At 40.4% G+C, this 23,102-nt stretch overlaps 1 long non-coding RNA gene across 1 annotated transcript in view; it reads left to right on the top strand.

Annotated features, from left to right (window-relative positions):
* LOC108447537 overlaps positions 1-22,390 on the top strand; it is a 28,586-nt gene extending 6,196 nt beyond the window's left edge. The window contains exons 3-5 of the long non-coding RNA XR_001863143.1: positions 2,595-2,750; positions 16,452-16,534; positions 22,181-22,390. This is a non-coding gene — a long non-coding RNA (uncharacterized LOC108447537). The remainder of the gene's footprint in view (positions 1-2,594; positions 2,751-16,451; positions 16,535-22,180) is intronic.
* The last annotated feature ends 712 nt before the right edge of the window (positions 22,391-23,102 follow it).

Raw genomic sequence — 23,102 nt, 5'->3', positions numbered from 1 at the left:
CAGAATGTCCAAATGACTCAGATCCACTGAAAGAAGGTGGTCATGTCTAAAAAAGTGAGTGTTTGCCATAGGGAAGTGCTACCAAGGAGCTTGTGGCATCATTTAGATTAACTTTATAAATCTGTGGTCCTTTTCTCCTGTAAATTTTAGACTCCTGCAGGTAGTAAATTTTACTTTTCAATAGGCAATATCACTATTTGACCTAAACAGGGTGAACTCTTGCCTGTACTTACAGTTAGCAAGATTTAGTGGAACATTTGGCTGTCAGATGATAATTTCTTGTTTTGATACTCTCACACAAGTTAAAGGGGACACTTAGTGCTTGAGACTGCACCAAATGGAGTTAAATCTGTGACCAAGTTCTGTTAATAAAAATGTAAGAAAACCAAAAGCCATCAGTACTGTGCATAGTGTCAGCTGTGTCCAAAATTAGTCTTGGGAAAACCTGCCTGACTAATGGACAGGCTTAACACATGATAAAATAACAGATTTCAAAACCTGCCCACTAGTCAGATCTGGGAAGCGAGGTCACACATGTGTACAGCTGCCCTTTGTGGTCCCACTGACTTCTGCTTTCTTCTGAGTTATTCATATGGCCAAAAAGATGCTTTGGGGAGAGAGCTGGGTGCCATTGATGCAATGGTGCTGCTGGGCTGTGTGGTGCAGAAAGCATGAATGACTTGCCCAAAGTTTGCCAGTGACAGCAACAGGATCTGATCAGGGATTGCACTCTACACCTGGCTCTGTGCCTTTCACCATTGAATCTACATGAAGGAAACTGAGGTGTCTTGGAACCTGTACTGTTCCCTGTGTTCTGAAGAATGGCTTTCGTCTAAGGTGTTTTAATTGTGATGCATGTTAAAATGTCTCTACATACACAGTGTATATGCCAGAGTTGCAGTTTTTCCCAAGACAAGTGGCTGTATCCTAACAAGTCTGTTTGTAAATAGTTGTTTTTATTTAAAAATGTCTCTGGGCTGCATTCGGAACTCTCCTAACGATAAGCAAGGGTCAGAACCACCAGCTTTCCTGAATGTGATCATTAGTTTATGATGCCTGCACAATATGGGGATATATCCTACACAAGAATGTACGGAAGATCTCTTTTTAATTAGAGCGCTAGGAAAAAAATCACTTCATGGAGCAAAGTGTACTTAGAGGTCTTAGCTGAGCTTTTAAGTCCATTTGATGGAACCATCAGGTGTATTTACCAGCCTTGGTCCTTGGAGGTGAGTGTTTGCTCAGAGGTCTGGGAGTGACTCCTCAAGGAGCTTGCACACTGCAGGTACTCAGTATAAATTCATATGCATCAAACGCTCAGACAAAAAAGAAGTGTGGAGGAACCTGCGTCCCGGGTATTTACACAATGCACCTCAATTGCCCGAGAACAGAGGACCTCTGTTTGAGAGCTTTGCGTTGCCAATCCTTTACGTGGCTGGAATTGATCATTTTAAGAAAGGGAGCGGTAAGATGAGAGGAGTGGGATGGTTTATTGCAAAGTTCCTTTAGTGTTTGAGAAATGGAGAAATTTGGATGAATTGCACCTTTCAGCCAGGACTTGCTGCCATCCATCTCTTGGTTCCTTAAGAGTAACTGGGATTTTTGCAGTGAGTGCAGCTTTCTGCCAGAAAATCTCAACTTTTGTTAATATATAGGCATTCATCATGTGCTGTTCATTAGCACACATATTGCTAATGCCTGGCAATGGAGCGAACATTTTTCTAGAGTGGGGTCGAAAAACTAATTATTCACCATATGGTGGCCGGCTCAGCAACAATTGCTGAAGCCATGGAAGCAAAAGGAAGTTGGCTGGTTGATTTCTTTGGACAGTTTGCACAGTGATGACTCTCTTGACACATGCCATTCATGTGGCCGCTGCATAACAGATGGGCTAAGGCTGGGAACTGTGGAAAAATCATGGCAGAGATCTGGTGGCAGCCTCTGTCTTTTTATCCTTCAGAATGACTTTGGGTCACATGGGCTGTGAAAATAACAAGTAGGGGATTGTGCTCTAAGGATTTCCCTGTTTCTTTCATAAAGCCAGAGCGTAATTTTGACTGCCTTTTCGTATTTTGTTTATTAAAGGGATCAGGGTTTTAGATGAAAGAGATTACTTGGTTTGTGGTAGGGGGCTGTGCTGTGCCCATGACACTCAGCTCATTGTTAGCAGGAAAAATGCTGGCAGTTTGATAAGGGATAAGAAAATGGAGGGGTTTTAAATTAAAATTTAAATTACTCCTTATTTGTTCTCTTCTCATTTGTAAATCTCACATAGGCAAGTTTAGATAAGAGCTGTTTTAGATTCAGAATACTCAAACCTGAAATGAGTTAGTGTTTTTTTCCAGAGGAGCCTAGTATGGGAGGGTAAGATTAATTTGAGCATGCTGCCTTTGCAACTTGTGTGCTTTCTGGATTTCATATCATCCAGACAGTGCCTGAATGGGGAAGGCACTGCAAGTTTCCACGCAGAGATTTGTTGAGCTTTGTTGTCATTCAAAATTAAATCAGGTGGGTTTGAACTATCTGAAAATTAAATTTTAATTGATTACAGCAAATTGTGTCAGTTGAGAATTTTCTCATGTCTTCTTTCACAGCAGTTTGGAAGAAGAGTTGACAAGGAGTGAAGGTGTTGCCACATCCCTTCTGAAGCTGCACTGCCTTCCCTGAGGGATGCTGGTAATACTGGTTGCAGAACACAGAGAATGGGAAAGCAAAAGTGAAGTGAAAGACTGCATGAGGAGAGCTTGCAGGTGAGCCATTCACAGTCATTTGGGATTTGGGTCCATCTTGTCAGGAGCAGCACACAAAGTTTCTCAAGTGAAATGTGGTATGTGAGCTCTTGATTCAGGATTATTGTTATGTAAGCATTCATTATGATCATATTTTACATACACAGGACCTCCTCACCCCCAACTCTCCACCCTCTTCCTCCTCTCTCCAAAAATAAAAGCAGAAAGGAATTAAGATATCTTACAAAGCAAACTTCAAGCACTATTTTATAATTCACAGGGTTTGAATTTTCTCTTTCTAAGCAGAAAGGCCCATTGCCTTGTTGTTGTGGCATTACCCTCTTGTCTGTTCACAAGCAACACAGTCTTTTTTTTTTTTGTCTTTTGACATGGTGACACAGAATCACAGAATATTCTGAGTTGGAAGAGACTCACAAGGATCATCAAGTCCAACCCTGAAGTGAACAGCCCATATGGCAAACTTGTGACCTTGGCATTGCTGGGCAGGCTGTCAAGTGAACACCAACCATGTGGCTTCCAGGGTCCTCCCATCAACCCCCATTTTACATTCTTACTTACCAAAACCAGGCCTGTCGATTCCAGAGGTGGGATCTGCATCTCTTGCAGTGCTGCTCACAGAGAGCCTCTGATGTTTGATGCAGTTGTGCAAGTACACACAGGAGAGACTGACCAAAAAGAAAAGAATGTGTTTTTATCTTGAATTATCCTGTTGCTAATTTCTGCAGGTGAGGCGGTAAATAGAACTAGTTTTCATTAGGCCATGATACTCTCCCACAGGTGAGCAGGGGAGCACATTTTATTGGCTCTAGCTCCTTTGTGAGGAGGAAGTTCACTAGTCCATCATGCTTCCACCAGTGACTATTTCTTCTGGAGAAAGGAGTAAGCCAGTGTGTTTTATGTGATGAACCTCCTAATCAGCTTTTTCCCCCTGCAGTGGTGTGAGCAAGCACAATATGAGGATATGCTGCATTCCCCTTGGTCCTGTCATGCATTACCTGCATTTCTGAGCTCTTGTGATCTCCTTGGTTCATGATGGCTGCTCTTTGCTTGGCCAGTGCATATCCCACTTCTCCTTGGTGATATCCCTATCTGTGTTACAGACAAGGAATACTTCTGGTTTTAGCAAGAAGTTAGTCCAGCAGAAGATTAGGACCATTATCCAGCAGAGGCTGCAGAAAATCTACATCTCAGTGCACTTCCAGTGTAAGGCTGCTAGACAGAGGGCTGAATTTTCAGATCACTGCTTTTCTTTAGCCTTTGGAGTAATGTTTGTAATGCCCAAACCCCCAGTGTCTCTTCAGGTGTTCCTCCATGTGTGCTCCACCTGCTGCCCATCTGAGGCTGCAGAGTTCTCTGCTCACCTGGCTGGAAAATGTCCCTCAGATTTTGGGTAGAGATTTGAAAAGAATTCTAATAATTGGAATTTATAACCTTGAATACCTGCCAGGCACAATGGCCAACAGTCTCTTTTTTCCATGAGAAAAATCCATAAGTGGATAGATGATTATTAGAAAAATTCAGCAGAATTCCTAAGGCCTCAGGTGAAGTGTTAAAGGCATTTTGCAGAATTGGAGAGAGGAGAAGGTGGCATAAAAATGTGTCTGTATACACAATTACACTTAAACATGCAATAGACGTGCATATACACTGCCGTGCCATTTTCCAGACATAAAGATATACAAGAATAACAAAATAATTTTTTTAAAAGGTATATATTAACAACATTGTATCACAAAGAGCAAAGGCAAGGAACCTGAGTGTAAGAGGAGTCCTTTCTTAGAACACCAGATGTTGTCCTAAGACAATGATGGAGAAACATTACAAATCAATTTCTTCATAAAGTGCTTCTTATCCAAAAGATGATTTTGAAGTGATTTCCCCATGCACAGCTACTCATCTCTTTGTCTGTTCTTAGGCTCTTTTCTGGGTATTTTATTAAAAGTAAGTTATATTCTTTTTTTACGGTGCATTTGGTAAATTGTAATCTGTTCCTCATCTGCTTTTGAAATATATTAAGCATGCAAGACAATCTTTAGATTTTAAAATCTCAAAAATGGTTTGGAATAAATGAGGTAAACAGCCTGTGTCCTAGATTAAGTTCCAGTTGCAAAAGACATAAATTAGTTCATCTCTGTGTTAATAGCTAATGAGTTTTCAAATGATACATTTTTTCTTTGTAATCAGCTGGAATACCACACGTTGCAGGAAAGGTAGGATTTAATATTTTGACTGTTTTGCTTGAAGTGCTCAGAAGATTGGAATTTGGCAGAAATATTCCTCAAATCAAAATCTGCTGTTGATTGTTCAGGTTCTTAGATGAACTAGAGAATGGGGGTGGGTTGTACAACATTTCCTTGTGTGAAAATAAGTTTGTTTCTGTGTTTTGATACTTCTGCTGTTCACAGTACAGTTTTGGGTTTAAACTTTCTTTCACAAGAACATTATCAAAGTGTTCAGATGATGACACATGAGCATGATATTTTGGTTTATGAATGAGGTCGAGTTCTAGGCAAAAGTTTTGAATTTTTCTTAATTGAACTAAATTCCAAACATCCAGATATCGAAATACAGGGTTTAGTTTTTGGTTAGCAAGGAAAAAAGTCTCTATAAAATGTCAAATATTATGGTTACAGAGCAATGCAGCCATTTCTGGCTAAGTCCTGGAGCCCAGACTTGTCTTCTTCACCCAGTTCTCCTAAATCATGGCACAGTCCTTTGCTGAGCTGATGGACTCACACATTTGGATAGGATGTACTGTTTATTCTGTTGCTAGGGTAAAATGCGTCTCACTTTAAGAACAGCTGAACTGTGGTGTTCTCATCCTTGTTTAATATGCATCTTATGTAGATTATGTGAACCAAATTGGCTTAAATGGGAGATTAATGAGGGATGTGTGGTGATTATATGTGCCAATAAGTGTTAGGTTATGTACTTAAAATCTTGCTGCATATATTTTTTTCTAAGTCCATTCACATGGAGAGTGATAAGAAATCCTTACTCAGAACATAGGAATTTTTTTCTGACAAAATATATTAAATAATTTTTGAATTAGCCTTGTTTCAGCTTTGTCAGCCTTGTTTGCTAAATCACCACAAATGTTTATTGGATGTTTTGGCTTTGCTACCATCTCCAACATGCGGAAGTGGGCCATGAACTCAATATAGTTTGGGAAATACTCTGCTGCCATTCTCCTGTCACACATTAGCAGTTTCAGGGTCATAAACAATGAAAAGAGAAAAAAAGAAAATTATTATTTCTGTATTTCCCTCTATTCTATTTACACTGTAAATTTTTTTTCTCTAGCAGTTATGTTCAAGCAGATGGTTTAAATGGGAGATTAAGCAAGGACTTTCCAGCCCCTTTCTTTGGGAATCTTGGGCAAAACTTGTATCCAACTCTCAGAAAGCAATTCAAGCTGAATTTTGTTTTCATTGGATTGGTGTTGGAGAGCAAACCTTCCTGCTGTTAGTTATCAGTTTTCTCAGAAGAGAATTTGTCACAAAACTAACACTAACCACTGCATTTCAGATGGTCAGAAGAGACCTCAGGGTGTCTGGGAGCTCCCAGTGAAGCCATGGTTGTGTATATGATATATGGACATATCATATACATATAATATGCAATTATATATTTAATATCTAACATTATATATCATTTATATGCTTGTATATTAGTCCCGACTAATCTGTCTCGGGGGCTGGTGGAGGCCTGCAGACGTGGGGTCTCTGCAATCCCCTCAGGCAGTGTACCCCATTGCATGTATCCTCCCTGCATGAGACTGTTTCATGGGTTTGCTGCTGCACTTGAAGGTAGTTTAACTTGGAGCCCTGCAAGACTTTTGAATTGCAGGTAGCAGAGTCTGGCAGTCAGAGCTCAGAGCAGGCTGCTTCAGATTAGCTGAAGCACAGTAGAGATGTTTCTTCTACTCGAATATGGTTAATCCCATTACTGTGCTGTCAATACTTCTGTGGTCTCCTAAACCTATGCTCCCCCTAATGCCACCAAATCACTGGCTTGTTATTTGAACTGGTCACCTTTACACATATTTCGTTTGATGTCTGTGTCAGCCTCAGCTTTTTGTATCACCTGTCAAGTGTACCTAAAGAAGATCAATGATAAACAGGTCTTGTGGTTTTCTTCTGTTTGCCAGGGAGTGTGCAATACCATTGCATTTACAGTAACATATGGAGCATTTTGCAAAGACTGTGTGATGAGTTAGCCATGGATATGAGACCAGCTTATGCTGTATGACTCTTTGTGATCATGTGCTTCAGTGTTGTTGAAAGTTGATAAAAACACGAGCAGAAAGACTGGGGAGCAGATTTCTGTATGATATGAGGAAGGGATGTCAGAAAAAATTTCAGATGCTTTTATAAGTAGCAGGAGTGTAGATCTATATATATCCACCAATTAAATAGTGCTTACAGTAAGTTGATTTTATTTATTGTGTAGATAAACTTGCTAAACATGTTGGACGCTGGGACTGAAAAAATTACTTAAGTTGATAGCAGTGGCAAAAGCAGGGGTGTATTAAATTTCCTAATGGCCTAAATGATAGTGGTACCCATATTGCCCAGCAAAATGAGAATCTAAGTATTTGTGGTCTGCATAATTTTGCATATAAAAAAACTCAGTTTTGGTCCATTATGGTTCATCCAATAAACATCTTTTTTTTTCTTTCCTCCACGTAGATTAGTTCTCATGCACACTTACAACACTCAGACTTTAGATGTATGGACAGCCACAAGCATGTAGATTTCATAAGTATTAATAAATTCTGAGCTTATTGGTATAACTGTGTGATATGGCTGTAGATGCAAGACAGGAACTGAGTTTTCTCTGATCGCTTAGTGCAGATGAAAATTTTCCATAATCCAAGAGTTGTTTCTGGCACTTACCATCTCCTAGGGAAATCTTTGTGGACTATACTGTAGGGGAAAAAAACCCAAAACAAACCAGAAGCCTAAAGTAAATCATGATTTTGAAGAAGCAAACACTTCTTCCCTATCCTACTAATGAAAACTTTATATGCTTTTGTTTTTCTCAAAATATTCGACTTTTTTTGGAGGGAGAAATTGATTTTTCTCAAAAAATTAGGAGATATATGTTGACAGCTGGGATGCGTGGATGTAGTGGCTCTTCTGTGTAGTTATCCAATTTTTGTTCTGAGAACGTTACACAAAGTCAGGCACTCACTAAAGGACCCACTGCCAAAGGCAATTACAGCTTTTAACATGCAGTCAGTTCTGTGGCTCAAACAACGAAGTAACTTATGCCTAGATTTGTTTTCCATGCACACTCATCTATTTGGCTGCTCCTTCAGTCTTTGAACAAGTGCTGTTTTGCAGTCAATGGAGAAGCTGACCCAATCATTCTAATAATATTGGAAATACTTGTTGCATGGGATGCTTGGGTTTGCATCTGGGTTTTTATTAATGTGACCTGAGTGAAAGCCTCTCTATGGTTGTGTTATTTGACTGGCAGGTGGGTGTCCACCTGAAATGTAGGTGGGAGCCTTGTTTGGGGTGGCAGGGACTACTGACCTCTGCTTGCAGCCATGGAGTGTGGGATGAGTTGTCACCAGGGGTGGATTGAGAAGGTAGTGACCAAACCCGTCCTTTGTTCCTGGCAGGAACCCAGGGAGGTAAGAACAGTAATGACCACGAGCAACCTATCTGCTACTGGCTTTTAGGAGAAAGATTTTGGGAACAGGGAGCCATAAGAAAAGTCTCTGAGAAGCATTTCTGGACTCAGGGAGCTGAGCCATGCATCCAGGGTCTTTGTCACAGAGTGGTAGGCACTTACCTGCTGCCACACCAGCACTACTGGGGAAGCCTCCAGCAGCCTGACTGCTGCAGCCTCCTTGCTGGAGGGGCTCAGTGCATCAGTCAGGTTCAGCCTTGCTCACACAAAATGCTTGTGAGTATTCCAGTGTTAGTCCTCTTCATTGTTCCACTGTTAAATAAATAATCTTCCCAAATAAAAAACCAAACAAACAAACAAAAAAACCAAACAAAAAAAGAAAACCACAAGAGAAATTTTACAGAAATTTGATATTCAGATTTTCCTTTTGAATATGTGTTGGTACAATTCTTTTCTACATTGAGCAGCTATTAAAACCAAAGTGACCAATAAATAGTATTTCTGGCTTCTAACTGTTTAGTGGGGCAGAAAATGATTGGGAAGTCAGTATTTGTTCAGTGAACAAAGGAGCCAACTATATAATTTAACTAAATGAATGAACACCGATGATGGATTTTTCCTGTCATCTATTAATTTTGCTAAAGAGACCTCTAAAAATGATTGCAACAGCTTTGTCCCTTCCATCTAAGGGTCAGACTGTGAACGTCATATACTGAGAAGCAGTTGCTGCTGTAAGTAATATGACTGACATTTAATTGGTGTAACCTCACTGGCATTATTTTCATGACTACTGAAGGATCAGTCAAAGATTTTAGCCTGCTGCATTATATCCTTTTAATTTCAATTTTTCAGATGCTTTCACAGGTGAGCAGTGTAACAGTGAGCCTCAAAACCAGAGAGTTGCTGCTACCCATTAGTAGTTAATACGAGAGCTATTGTGGAGCTCTAACTTATAGGAAGAACTGCTGTTCAGCCTAATTATTACAGATTATTAGATTAATTTTGTTAATTGAGTAGCCTAATTAAAGTAGCCCCCCTACTAGCAGTTAGGAAGACTATATCTGTTATCTTGTGTTCTTTCTCCACTGCCCCTATGCAGAATTGCTGAGGAGGAGAAGGACTGTTCAAAGTGGTCACTGCACTTGTATCGGTTGCCAGCTTTGAGGCATATTCTGAAAATACCATGTTTGGACAGATTTTTTTAAAGCATTTTGGCCCCTGTTTTGGGAGATGATGGATGTGCCACACAGATGACCTTAACACATGGCTGCACGCTAATATTCAGAACCGTGCTTTTGTTTGTCTGCAACAATGGCTGTCATTAAGAAAGCTGAGTTTGCCAATATGCCCCCCTGTTCCAGCGCCGGACCCTTCCTGATTGGGCACCGGGAAGCATCATGTGCCTTTGACTGAAATGACATGGAAGATGTATGGTCTGAGTGCTGTCCTCAGCACCACTGCTGTGATGCGAAGAAAACCACGCTGACCCAAACAGACCTGTGCTCAAACAATGTCACACCAAACGAAGACAACATATTGGGAAGAAAAATGCTTGTAAACTGTGTGTGCTGGAAGATGTATTGGCCAGGCGGCCATAGGGCAATCTTTGAACTATTGAAATCTTTAGAAATATTGTTTAGTTCTTGAAGAATACTTACAAACCTAATTAATCAAGCATAGATGGTTATTTTCACTCTTTACATACTGCTTCATTTTGGGACAAGAATAGGGCTGTCACATTTGTTTTGCTGACCACTTCCCAGGTGCTTGCTGGCACAACTGGGGTTTGAACATACATTTCCACAGCAATCCTCAAATAACAGACTTAAGAGAGCTCCTGGCCTTCTCCTAACCCGTAATATGCTTCAAAACATCCTGAGTGTTTCCATTTTGCTGTTTGTGCATGTCTTGGGCTATGGCATTTCATTTTCTTTTTGGTTTGACATCACCAGAACAGTATTTTAAAACCTGACTGAAATCAATGAGTGATGGAGCAGCTAATGGCGTAATTTTAATGTCAAATCATTTGTATATGTTCCTCTCAAGAGATGTGTGGATAAGAAGTTCCGTTTAAGATCTGTTATTACTGGTTTTTTCCTTAAAGCTTCTACTATGATCTTGTGGAAGCTCTTGGGAAATGCTCTTAACCATGAATTCCTCTTGAATTGCACATAAGCTGAGGGCTTCAATCTCTGACCAAAAGTCTGATTCTTTGGATCCACCATCCTACTGATTTCTAAATTCTGGTATCTCTACATTTAGATTATTGTTTTTATAATAAATGTTTACTGGTTTCAATTTTCTTTACATATACCATGAGGCCAAAGCCACCTAGAGTACCTAAAATAAATAACATCTCTTTTAAAATTATTTTTTAAAGTTATCATTATCTTCAGTAAGGCTAGAAACTAATTTGTACAAGCAATAAACAATTTATGAAAATGTTAAAAACTTTAAAATTTTCCTTAAGCTAAAAGAAACATAGTATATTGCCTCTTGTTATAATTAAAATCACCAAAACAGCATTTTAATAGTTTAATTCCAATTATTTAAACAAATTTAATACAAATTATTATTTTATACATATTTTAATGTAATATATAGTAGTATATTTTATTGTATTTTAATATAATGTAATAGCATATTTATCACATCCAGCATGGAGTGATTCCTGGGGTTGTCCTGTGCCAGGAGGTGGACTTCAATGATCCTTGTGAGTTCCTTCCAACTCTGGATATTTTATGATTCTATAATTACAATATTGTAATTCAATACAAATTACTATTCTTACATGCATTGTAACATAATCACACTAATATGTTCAGGTGGTCTGCTCAAATAAGCTATCATTCAAAAAAAAAGATATTTTAAATCTAATCTTGGCCTTGACTTTAAATGAAGTCAGGCTTAAAAGCATGTGTTCGAACTGCCTTCAGAGGCGATACTTTCCTAATTAAGAGATGACTTACTAAAGGAATGGGAATCCTTAAGCACATTCTTCATTGTATTTGAAGGCAATGCAGTGAGATATGCCCAGAAAATATGGAACTGTTGAATGCACTCAGGAACTTTTCTGCAGTTCTAAGTGCACACAGTGATTAATATAAATTGCATGTTTGCTATGCCCTTTTGTTAAAGCCCTGTTCGTAGCCTACCCCCCTAGTAATATAATGTATGTATGTTTAACATAATAAACTGTCCATACAAAAGCATGTGTCCCTCCCAGTCAGGCTTGAGGTGGGGTGGGAAAATATTCAGCCATTGCTTGTCAAGGTCTAGTGCACAGGAGACAGGAGTGTTCACTGCTAGAAATCTTCACATTTTCAGAAATGAGTTGAAGTAAGCCACACAAACCCCCTGTTTTGATCAGGCTTGAAACACTGAACTCATCCAAAATTAAAAGCAAATAGAAAAAGTGACAGACTGGGTGGGGAGTTAAACTGTTGGCAGCAAATGGTCTAAATGAGGAGAAGACAAATTAAATGAAGAACATATGTAATCTATGATTCTGTCTGGGTCTTCAGGGTTTCTGCGTACAACCTGATTATTAAGTAAGGATAGCTGTGTGGATATATGGGCTAATCTTAAACATTCTGAGCTGCTGGATTGAAGCAGGCAGCATTTCTGCCTCCTGTCACCCCTTGGCATTTAGAAGTTCAGGATCTTTGTAAATCCAGGAAAGGCAGTGTTTTCATGTAAAAGGAAAGATAAGTGGTGGGTTACTAACTTTAGCTTGGTGGTTGTTGCTCTGCTGTATAATGTTTGGGGTTTTTGTCTCCATCTATTTCAGTCTGTTTTAGAGGAGATGGCAAATGGCTTGTGGTATCGTGGCATTTCCAAGACACCCCAATCCGGGGGATGGGGTTCCCTACCATGTGGAGGACAAAGAAGGACCCAAATTTCCTTATACCCTGTGGGCCAACACAGCCACTGGATGAAAATGCTGCTGCATTTGGTGCAACAGCAAAGATTCAGGAGGCTGTGGCTTGGTGAGAGCAGAGGTGAGCTGCTCCGGGGGCTGTTGCAGGGCATTGTCCAGGTTAATCAGCTGTGAGAGAGCATCTGCTGGGCCAGGGACATACTGGTTCTGTGTTAGGTCCCTCCTCCTTCCTTGAATGGACTCATTTGCTTTTTCAATCTCATCTTCAGCAGCACCAAACCAAGCCTGTTTGAGATTTCTTTATATCAGCTAATATTCTGTGGCATATTTCAGAAACCAGTAACCAGATTCATCACATTTTAAATGCAAATGAAAGACCTATCTTTAGAGTGCATTTTCCAAAGCATGGAGCTCCTCTCCCTTTCCTCCAACATCAATTTAAATACTGATTACACTAGAAAATGAAAATTTCTATCATAAGGAAGCTTATATTGAGGTTAATGCAAAAGAAGAGGAACTGAGCTGTAACCCTCAAGTTTAATTGTGAGACATTATTCTGGCTTTTCAGTGGCATAAGATGTTCAGGTACCGGTGATCTTACAAATCAAATGAGGTTTTGGTCACTGTCTCAGTGTATCCACCTTCAGGTGAGGATGGAGGTGACTTTCTGGCTCAACTATGGTAGGAAGATGGTCTTCCTTGTGTCAGGTGGTCTACAGGCACCATTTCATCAGCCTCCACCACTCACAAACCTTCCGAGCGCAGCAGTTGCACAGCTTTTATGTATTTCTGTATCCCTGCAGTGAGAATAATAAGTCTTTGTTTCTTTGTGTGTGTCTGTATGTCATAGTTGCTGAGCTAAATCCTCAGTTATGTTTATTTTCCCATAAATTTGCTTAGCCTTTTCCATGACTGCCAGTGTCCTCGCAGCCACAGGTGAGGAAGGGGGCAGGAGCAACATCCAAACCCGCCAACCTGAGCATCATACAGTCTGTGTGTCTGGGTGGCCAAGGGTGGTGGCACTGCTGGCAGCCCCAGAAGACCCAGTTTCCATGGCACTGAAGACATTCTCCAGCCTTTTTCATATTCCACAAAAAAAAAAATGCTCAGGGCAAACACCTTCTTTAGCGGAAATTTGGCATGACCGTCTCCTTCGCTGCTTGCCTGTTCTTCCACCCATCTCCCCACAAAGAGGTTAATAAATGTTTACTTTTTTTCTTGTTTCCATATGGTTTGTTCACAGGCTTTTGCTTGTGTGTGTATGAATGCTCACTTGCATTGACTGCTGTGAGGGAATTGTTCTACTAATGCTGGCCATCTTCAAATCAATGCCTGCACATAACAACAGAAAGTGCCTCAGATGTAGTGGTTTCCACAGGACTATTGTTAGGCCTTTGTTAAGCATTTTTGAACCTAATAAATAATGTCAAAAGTCTCTATCCTAGCCAAAAATGTTCCCTTTGAAACAGTTCTAATAGTATTTTTGTTCTGCAATGTCTCCCAGTGTTGTGAAGAATTTGTGCCTCACAATAGGAATCTGGTATATCGCGTGCCGCTTTGCCTTTTTTTTAAAATTTATTTTAACATGTGAACCCTTCTTTCCTGAGCAGGCATTCCTAATTCCTTACATAAATGTTGCTTTTTCTTGAATAACTGTACCACTTGGAACTTCAGTGCTGTAAATGCTACTAAATTTCATGAACTACAGGAAGAACAAATCTTAATAATGATGGAATGAAGGGGAGGCAAGCAATTCATTGAACTTAATTATAGACTATTTCAGTGAAGCTCCTTTGTGTTTTGTTGCATAACTCATAATTAAATTATGTCTAAAGTAAGGTTTTAACAATTGATTTATGCACTGAAAAGCAATGATAACAATGGTCAAAGATGATCACAGTAGTCCCCTCTGGCTGTAATATCTATTAATCTAGACCATAATGACTATTTATTCTGGAAAAAACTCTAATTGGAGACTGTCTGTGATTCATTATGCCTTACATAGCACATATTAACAATACGTTTCATCTATCCTTAATATGAAGTATAATTTGTTGCTAATATTCCCATTTCAGTGGTGCAGTAGTGTGTAGCAAATCAAGCTAGGAGAAACATATTTGCTAGACATATTTTATTTCTGTGCATTTTACTTTGCTTATTTTAATTGGGCTCTGGGGAAAAATGTCAAACCCCACATTTCTCTGCATTCATTTTCTCTGTGGCACCAAAGCTGTTGGGTACTATCTGTATTAAAAAAACTCTTTCTACTGTGGGGTTTTATTTAGTTATCTCATTTCAGCTTAGAGATAAAAGAGACATTTTAGGTTGTTTTTTCACTATGTTAGGAATAAATGTTAGATCTACTGTCGGAACTGCTTCTTTGTGGTGCTGCATGGAGGGTCTAAACCAAAGTTTACTACTACAATCATAGTAGAGAATGAAACTCACTTGGGGCTTGATAAATCAAGCTTCTAATACTCCCAGTGGCATTTCAGTGTACTTAGATCTGAGTTCATTTCTTTACAGCTGACATTAACAGCATAGGTATCTTGGACTTCCACAGGGCAGACTGTGGCCTGTTTAGGAGCATCTTTGGCAGAGTCCATTGGGAGGCAGTCCTGAAGGGCAAAGGAGTCCAGGAAGAATGGACATTCTCCAAGAAGGAGAACTTAAAGGTATAGGAGCAGTCTGTCCCCACATGCTGGAAGACAAGTAGGTGAGGAAGAAGATACAGTGAAGGATGGGGAAACTGGAGGTACTTAGTGCTTTCTTTGCCTCAGTCTTTAGTAGTAAGATGAGCTGTTCTCTAGATACCAAGCCCCCTGAACTAAAAGACAGAGACAGGGAGCAGAATGAAACCCTCATAATCCATCACCAATCGGTCAAAGGAGGTGATCGTCCTGCTCTGCTCGCACTGGTGTGGCCCTGCCTTGAGCGTTGTGTGCGGTTTTGGGCACCACAATTTAAAAAAGACATTAAGCATTAGAGAGTGTCCAAAGGAGGGCCGTGAGGACAGTGAAGGGTCTGGAGGGGAGGCTGTACGAGGAGTGGCTGAAGACACTTGGTCTGTTCAGCCTGGAGAAGAGGAGACTGAGGGGAGGCCTCATTGAGGCCTACAACTTCCTTGTGAGGGGAAGAGGAGGGGCAGGTACCAATTTCTTCACTCTTGTGATCAGTGACAGGACTCAAGGAAACAGCCTGAAGTTTCATCAGGGGAGGTTTAGTTTGGATATCAGGAAGTTTCTTTACCCAGAGGGTGTTTGGGCACTGGAACAGGCTCCCCTGGGCAGTGGTCACAGCACCAGCCTGACAGAGTTCAAGGAGTGTTTGGACAACACTCTGAGACATGATGTTGCTCTTGGGGCGCCCTGTGTAGGGCCAGGAGTTGGACTCAATGATTGTGGCTCCCTTCCAATTCAGCATAGTCTATGATTCTAGGAAGGAGAAATGGTCAGCGACCTGCTAAACCACTTAGACAGACACAGTCCTATAGGGCCAGATGGACGCCACCCTAGAGTATTACTCAGAGAAGAGATTGCCAAGTCACTTTCCATCATTTGCCAGCAGTCCTGACTAACTGGGGAGGTCGCAGATGATTGGAGATTATCTGATGTGATGCCAATCTACAAGAAAAGCTGGAAGGAAACCTGGGGAACTACACGCCTGTCAGCCTGAGCTCAGTGCCAGGGAATGTCCTGGAGCGCATAATTTTGAGTGTCATTAAACAGCACGTACAGGACAACCAGAGGGTCGGGCCAGCCAGCATGGGTTTGTGAAAGGCAGGTCTTGCTTCACCAACCTCATCTCCTTCTATGGCAGGTGACCTGCTTAGTGGATAGGGAAAAGCTGTGCATGTTATTGGCCTGGACTTTAGTCCACATTGACACTATTTCCCATTGCATGATCCTGAAGAAACTGGGTGCTCATGGCTCGGATGGGTGCAGTGTTTAATGTGTAGAAAACTGTTGGTATGGCCAGGCCCGGAGAGAGGTGGTGGCTGGAGTTACATCCAGCTGGTGGCTGGTGAGTAGTGGTGTTCCCACTAGGAACTAGGGTCAGCTCTGTTTAATGTCTTTATCAGCAATCTGGGTGAGGGGATCAAATGTACCCTTAGTTCACAGGTGACACTGTATTGGGTGGGAGTGTTGATCTGCTGTGTCTCTGCTTTTCCCATGCAGAAGCAGGAGCTGTGACTTGCTGAGGTCTCTGCTCTCAAGAGGAAGAAATTTAACTACAATTCACCTGCAGGCACAGAGGATGGGTGAGTATGAGCTTGCTTTAATGTAGTCAGCTTCAGAAATGTGCTGTAAAATGGGTCCCAGTAAGTGTTTGGGCAGGTAGCCCATGCTAAAGCTGTTTCATTGGTACTTGAGGTGGCTATCCTGACTCAAACATGTGGGTCTCTGTGCACAGTCATTAATCCCGAAGGTACCTTAAGCTTCTGCTGCCTCCTTGCTCAGTTACAGGTATTCTTTTCTAAGTTCACATTTATTTACTCTCAGTGTGAATGCATCGCTCGCCAGCAGAGCCCCGAGGAGGTGCTGCTGAAGCTGCTGGGGCTCCAGTGGTGTGGGGCTGGCTTGTCCTGAGCTGGCCAGGCAGGTGGCCAGAGCTCTCTGGCAGCAGAACAGGAGCTACGTGAAACTCAGCCAGGAGCTTGGCTGGTGTTCTGCATCTGCTCTTGGCTGTGTGCTTTTCATGGCCCTGCTGCCGGGGCTTGGCTGGCAGGACTTTGATGTGTGCACCTGGCCCTGCTGCCTTTTGGACCTAGACTTGGGGGGGAATTATTTGGAAAGACAAGGAGGATCCTGTGTGTGATTCTTTGTTTTCTTTGGTAGACAGAAACAAAAAAATCCTAAAAAATCCTGAAATATTAATTTATCTAATCAAATTTATGGTGACACATGAAAGGAGAACAAAGTTGTATTTGTTCTTCTAGTGACAGAATCGAATTGCATTGTGCCAGTCAGGTACACTCCTGAGATCAGATGAAGCAGGCTTTTTTAGTGAGGAAAACCCCTGATATCTTATGAAAACACTGAAAAAACTATCCAAAGGGGAATTTTTTTTTATTTGTCACCTTCAGAAGTGTATCTGAAATGCTCTAGTTGGCTAAATGATTCATTGCAATTGCATTATCAGATAGACATAGCACTTTAGGTCTTTAGTCATTAATTAGAAGACTTTGGATTTTTGAATATATTTACTACCTGCAAAAACTTTGTTTCAGAAAACTTACACCTGTGTTTTTTGTGAACTGTTCCTTCTGATCCACAGCTACTCATTATTCATGAATTATAATTGCTTTTCAAGTCACACATGGTTTTCTCCTTCCCCTGATGTAAGGATTGGTCTTTCTATAAAGAGGGGTAATGATCTGTGATTAAATCTTGCTCTTGGTCACATGTTCATACATGAATACAGGAGAATGGTCAGTATTGGAGGATATGTCTGCCTTAACACTGTACAGACACACATGATAAACACATGATTGTAGCCAAGAAAAAAAGACAAATTTGCTGCTTGTCAGCTGCCTTTCACAGAGGCACACCAGCAGAAAAATTGACCCAGCATTTTTGTGTTATCTACAGGGAAATATAAATCCTAATTATATTCTAATTAGAAAAAAGCATACCAAACTCAAACCCACATCTGTCATGAAAAGTCTTTGTACTTGATACCGAATTTTGAGTTTATTCAATTTATGGTGCTATTAGTGACATCTATCCACATTCATCATCACAATTTTTTTTCATTTGCACCACTTAGCCAAGCTAATATTAAAGCTGATTTTTCTTTTGCCAGGTGTCAACATTAGGATAAAGCATTTTGGAAAATTTCGGCAGGTATTATTTGCCAATCTCCTCCAATAGAAATAGATACAGGCAGGATGTTTTTCTTTCTCTACAGTGAGAAAAATGTGCATGATCATGATAATAAGTAGAAAAAGGGAAAAAAATTTTGTCTGTATTTATAGTTGGAATCTTATACGGAATATGAGTTTAGTTTCAGTCTTAGATCATGCAGGCAGGATTTTCCCACGTGTACTGTAGCTCTGTTAAGAGTTTAGCATTTCATTCTCCTGAGCTGTCACTGACCCTGAGCACACAGAGGTTTCACATATCCCGAGAGGACAACTGCATGTGGGGCATCCCCATTTCGTGATCTCAAACATTGTTTTCTTTCTCTTTTGCTTCTGGTGCAGCAGCCTGTTCTCATCCCCAGCATAAAAACCCACCAAGGGGACAACGATTTTCTTATTCTCTGGGACATGGTCTTCTGTGACTCATGAGCTGTAGAGGGGGAGAAGTCACCTGAAGCAATTGCAGTGAGTGGGGAACACTGTGTTGTGGAGGTTAGTGGAAGAATATGAGAGAAAATGCAGGAAGGAGGAGGAAAACCACAATAACGCTCTAACCTCAGTTGTCCCACACTGCTGGTAGGGGGAGTTTTGTACTCTGACCCCTGTCAGGCACTTCTTGTGAAGCTGATTTAGCCATATAAATCTAAATTGCACAGCAGGTGCAACTGATTGTGTAATGATCATTTTCATCACTGTTTTGAGTGGTTTAGTTTGAGACAGGTTTGCAGCAAGTGTAAAAATCTTGAAAATAGTTAATTTTGAAAGAGGCCCTGATAGCACTTCTGTGACTCCCCTTAATTTTAGTACTGAGTAATCACTTCCATAAGGCTATAAAAGGCTTCTGAAAAAACAAATTTGGAATTCAGAGACAAAGGGTGTGAAGTACCAAGGATAAGTCTACAAGGCTTTCAAGTCACTTTACATTCATAGACATGTGTGGTGCTGCTTGAACTCTAAGACATCAATATTTTTGAATATTTAATTTTTTTCTGTTGGAAGCCAGTATATGGATGTGAAGTAAAGAAAACAAGCAGGTAAAAAAGGGATTTCACCATATCTCTAAAAACTGATCAGGTCTTGTTATAAGACAAGTTTCCAGCGTTACTTGAGATGAAATTCTTTGTCAAAAAGACAGCTGAAATATATTTTATACCAAAAAATGACTTTGCAAACTCTTGAAAACATTGACCTTTGATTAGCATTTTAGGAATATCTGGCTCTACAAGGGAAAAAACATTATAGAAGTTATAGGTGATTGAAGTTGCTTTTTTAATGGGAGGGATAATAATGGTAAATAGTGTTATGTCCATTATTTCTCAGTCTTGAAGAAATGGTCCTGGGGTGCATCAGGCACAGCATCCCCAGCTGATTGAGGGAGGGGATTGTCCCACTCTGCTCTGCACTGGGGTGGCCTCACCTTGTGTCCTGGGGGCAGTTTTGAGTGCCACCATATAATGGAGATCTAAAGCTCTTAGAGGGTGTCCAAAGTGGGGCCATGGAGATGGTGAAGTGTCTAGAGGGGAAACCAGATGAAGAGCAGCTGAGGTCCCTTGGTCTGTTCAGTCTGGTGAAGAGGAGGCTGAGGGGAGACCTCATTGCAATCTTCTGCTTCCTCATGAGGGGAAGAGGAGAGGCAGGCTCTGATCTCTTGTCTCTGGTGACCAGTGGCAGGACCTGAGGGGACTCCGTGAAGCTGTGCCAGGGGAGGTTTGGATATTAGGAAAAGGTTCTTCACCCAGAGGGTGGCTGGACAGTGGAACGGGTTCTCCAGAGATGTGGGCACAGCAACAAGCCTGACAGAGTTCAAGGAGCACTTGGACAACACTTCCAGGCACATGGTGTGAATTCTTGGGCATGCTTCTGTACAGGGCCAGGAGCCAGACTCCATGATCCTTGTGGGTCCCTTGGGACTCATGCTATTCTCTGATTCTGTGATCACTGACCTACTTCAGAGGTACAAGCTTGTGAAAACAGAACTGACTCCTTGCCTGCTGTGGAATTGTTGGAAGTTTTGCCGCTACCTTCAACAGAACTGAACTTTTAGACATTTTTCCTGTGTGAAGCTGCTTATAATGGAATGTCCCTTTGCTACAAATGCAGATGCAAATGAATACACTTCATGGCTAGTGCTGCTGAACTGGTGCTTTTTCAGACTTGGTGCTTATATTCCTATACAATGCTGCATTTAAGAGTCAAAAACAAGCCAGAATTTGACTAGAAGAGAAACTAGACTTTTAATAATAAAAATAAGGATTGGATTTGGATAAATAAATGGCTTTAGATGAATCCTCTATTTCATGGAAGATTTACCTTAGGAATTAGATTTGTGTAAATTAAGTCTAGAAGCTTTTATAAAATGGCAACTTCTGTGATTCGTGTAAGCATGAAGAGAACGTGCACACTCAAAGAGGTTTCAGTAGGCTGTACAAGTATTGATTTAGATAATCTGCACGAAAGCAAAACTATTTTCCACTTTTTTTCCTTTAAAACAGCTGTTATATACAAATGAGTAAGTCCATTTCAGTACCTAAGATGTACCCATTTGCATCTAGCCGTACAACTCACAGTGATTCCCAAGGGCATTTTGTGAAAATTGGAAGCAGACAAATGAAGTTATGGAAAAATGACATCTAATTCTGTCAGAGTTGCTGTCGTTTTTCCCTTTGTTAGTAAATTTGTATGTCTCTCGCTTTTACTGTGCTTTGGATGCATGTTGCTAAGAACTGACCTATCTACTGAAATTCAGTTTTACCATTTGTACTGGTAGGAGTTTTTTATCTCCATTTCACTATGACATTACATCAGCATTTTGTGTGTGCCCCCCCATACTTGCCCAGCCGAAAGATGTGCTCTTTTAGATTTTTTTTGTGTGGGTGACTTTAACAATGTTCTGTTCACATTTCCTTGGATAGACCAAACAATTGCTTGTTGACCCATTTTAACCCCTTTTGAGCATCATCTTCAAAGTGTAACTGTCCTTGACAATGAAAGAGACCTTCCTATTGTCTGGTCCTTCCAGGCAATCTTTAGCATTGAGTTAAATGGCTTTCAGATGGAGGAGTTGGCTGGAAGGAAGGAGACAAAGTGGTCTGTTGTTTCTGAGTGACTTTGCTAGAGTTTCCCTTTTTTCTTTTAGAATGGTGCATTTCTATAGAAGATGACAGACGTTTTGACAGGTGCAATATGCTTTGAACTGTTGTGTCAGATAATTCTTTTGTCTTGGTTTTTCCCAGCAGAGTGGTACATCTCCTTAGGATGCTGATATTGTTTGCTTTTCATTTAGTGTGGTGAAGCCTTCCATCCTCCTTTTCCCTCTCCCTCTCTTTTTTAATGGCTCTTTGCATATATGTAGCTCACCCAGATGGGAAGGCGGAGTGGCCATGACTTAAACCTCTCTCTCCAAACTTTTGATCATGATAATTGACACTTAAAACTCAGGAAATTATAATGGTAATAGAGAAAGAGCTGGAAAAGACACAGAAAAGTACAACCTCAAATAAAATAATGTTAAAATCTCATCTCTGACTGCAATGAATATGCTTGGGTGAAAAATATGGTTTCAGGGCTCTTACTTCAGAGAAGGAAATATTTAGCTTTGCTCATCTGAGCACCAACCTAGGTGAAAACAAACTGTAGTCCCATCACATAATCAAAACTGGTTTAAGAGGAAAAGAAGAACTCCAAGTTTTAATACTTATGTTTTGTCTTGCTTCTAGTAAGGATGTTTTATTTCTTTCTTTATACTCTTACAGTTACTGCAGAAAATAGTTCTCAAGCAGGTAGATTAATTTATTTGGAGTATGTAGAGCATGTTCTATGTTTGTGGTGAATATTTATAGCTGTGGGGGTTTTTAGTCTTGCTATGAATTATTGTGTTGTAAATAGCAGCACTGGTAAACTGGTCACACAGAGAACATATTGGGATTTGTGCCTGATGCTATCTTTCTGCATAAGTCCCTGCTTCTGCCTGCCTGCCTTCCTGCCTGTTTTTGACTTAAACAGAGTTTTTTACTATTACCTTTGATGTTTTCTTTTTATTTTCAGAGTTAACATCCCTTCTTTTGGTGGCCTGGGTATGACTCTCATTCATTGTGTCATGAATGACATCCGTGTTACTGAAAGACAATCTGACCCTGAAAAATTGAAAACAAGATCTTCTTTGCAGTTGCTTCACATGGCCCAACTCAATGGGGAAGAAAGATTTAAAGGCTGCCAATCAAACAGAGGAATGGACAACATAATTTATTGTAACAAGGAGAGGTAACTTGGAAAGTGCTGCTTTATGAATCCTTGCAGAACATCTGAGAACTCAGTGTAATAGCTCATGGAATATGTGTTTAAAATATTTATATCAAGTTTTTTAAAATTAGGGACTAGCAGCTAAATCTCTGTAAACCATAGTTGGCTGACCTGGTGGCCTGATTTCTGAAAATGGCAGGAGTGCATCAAGCTGTGTTTTTCACAGTCAGGGTGAGAGTATCTCACTCTAGCATTTTAGCCTACAAGGCAATTTTAAAATAGTATGTGTTATTATGTTATATAGTGGGTAATCTTGAATCAAAAAAAAAATACAATTACTTCATCTAAATGATAACATTTATGGGAAGCTTTTGAATGGTGCTTGTGATAGGCCAAACAGTGAATAACTATATTTGTCTCTTCACTAGTAGATGCCTTTACTAGTGCTGCAAAGTGTTCTACAGCAGTATTTAAGCATTTGAGATCATAGACCTGAAATAGATGGCTAAAACATTGTTTGAAATTCAGTCTGCTGCCACAGAAGGCTGTCAGTAATTGCTACACTTGACTGTAAAAGTCCTTCTTTGAGATCACAGAAATTTTCAATCTCTACAGTTACCTTTTCTTCAAGTAATTCCTGTTTATCTTGCAACTCTTACTTTTGTAAATCAGTCATGCAAACAAGATAAAAAATCTGGTTTTTTAGCTATTCTTCTTAGCTGAAAAC

The sequence above is a fragment of the Corvus brachyrhynchos genome, unplaced genomic scaffold, assembly GCF_000691975.1.
Source record: "Corvus brachyrhynchos isolate BGI_N302 unplaced genomic scaffold, ASM69197v1 scaffold56, whole genome shotgun sequence".
Taxonomy (NCBI): domain Eukaryota; kingdom Metazoa; phylum Chordata; class Aves; order Passeriformes; family Corvidae; genus Corvus; species Corvus brachyrhynchos.
Note: the sequence above shows the minus strand (reverse complement) of the source record. Positions and strands in the feature narration are given on the sequence as shown.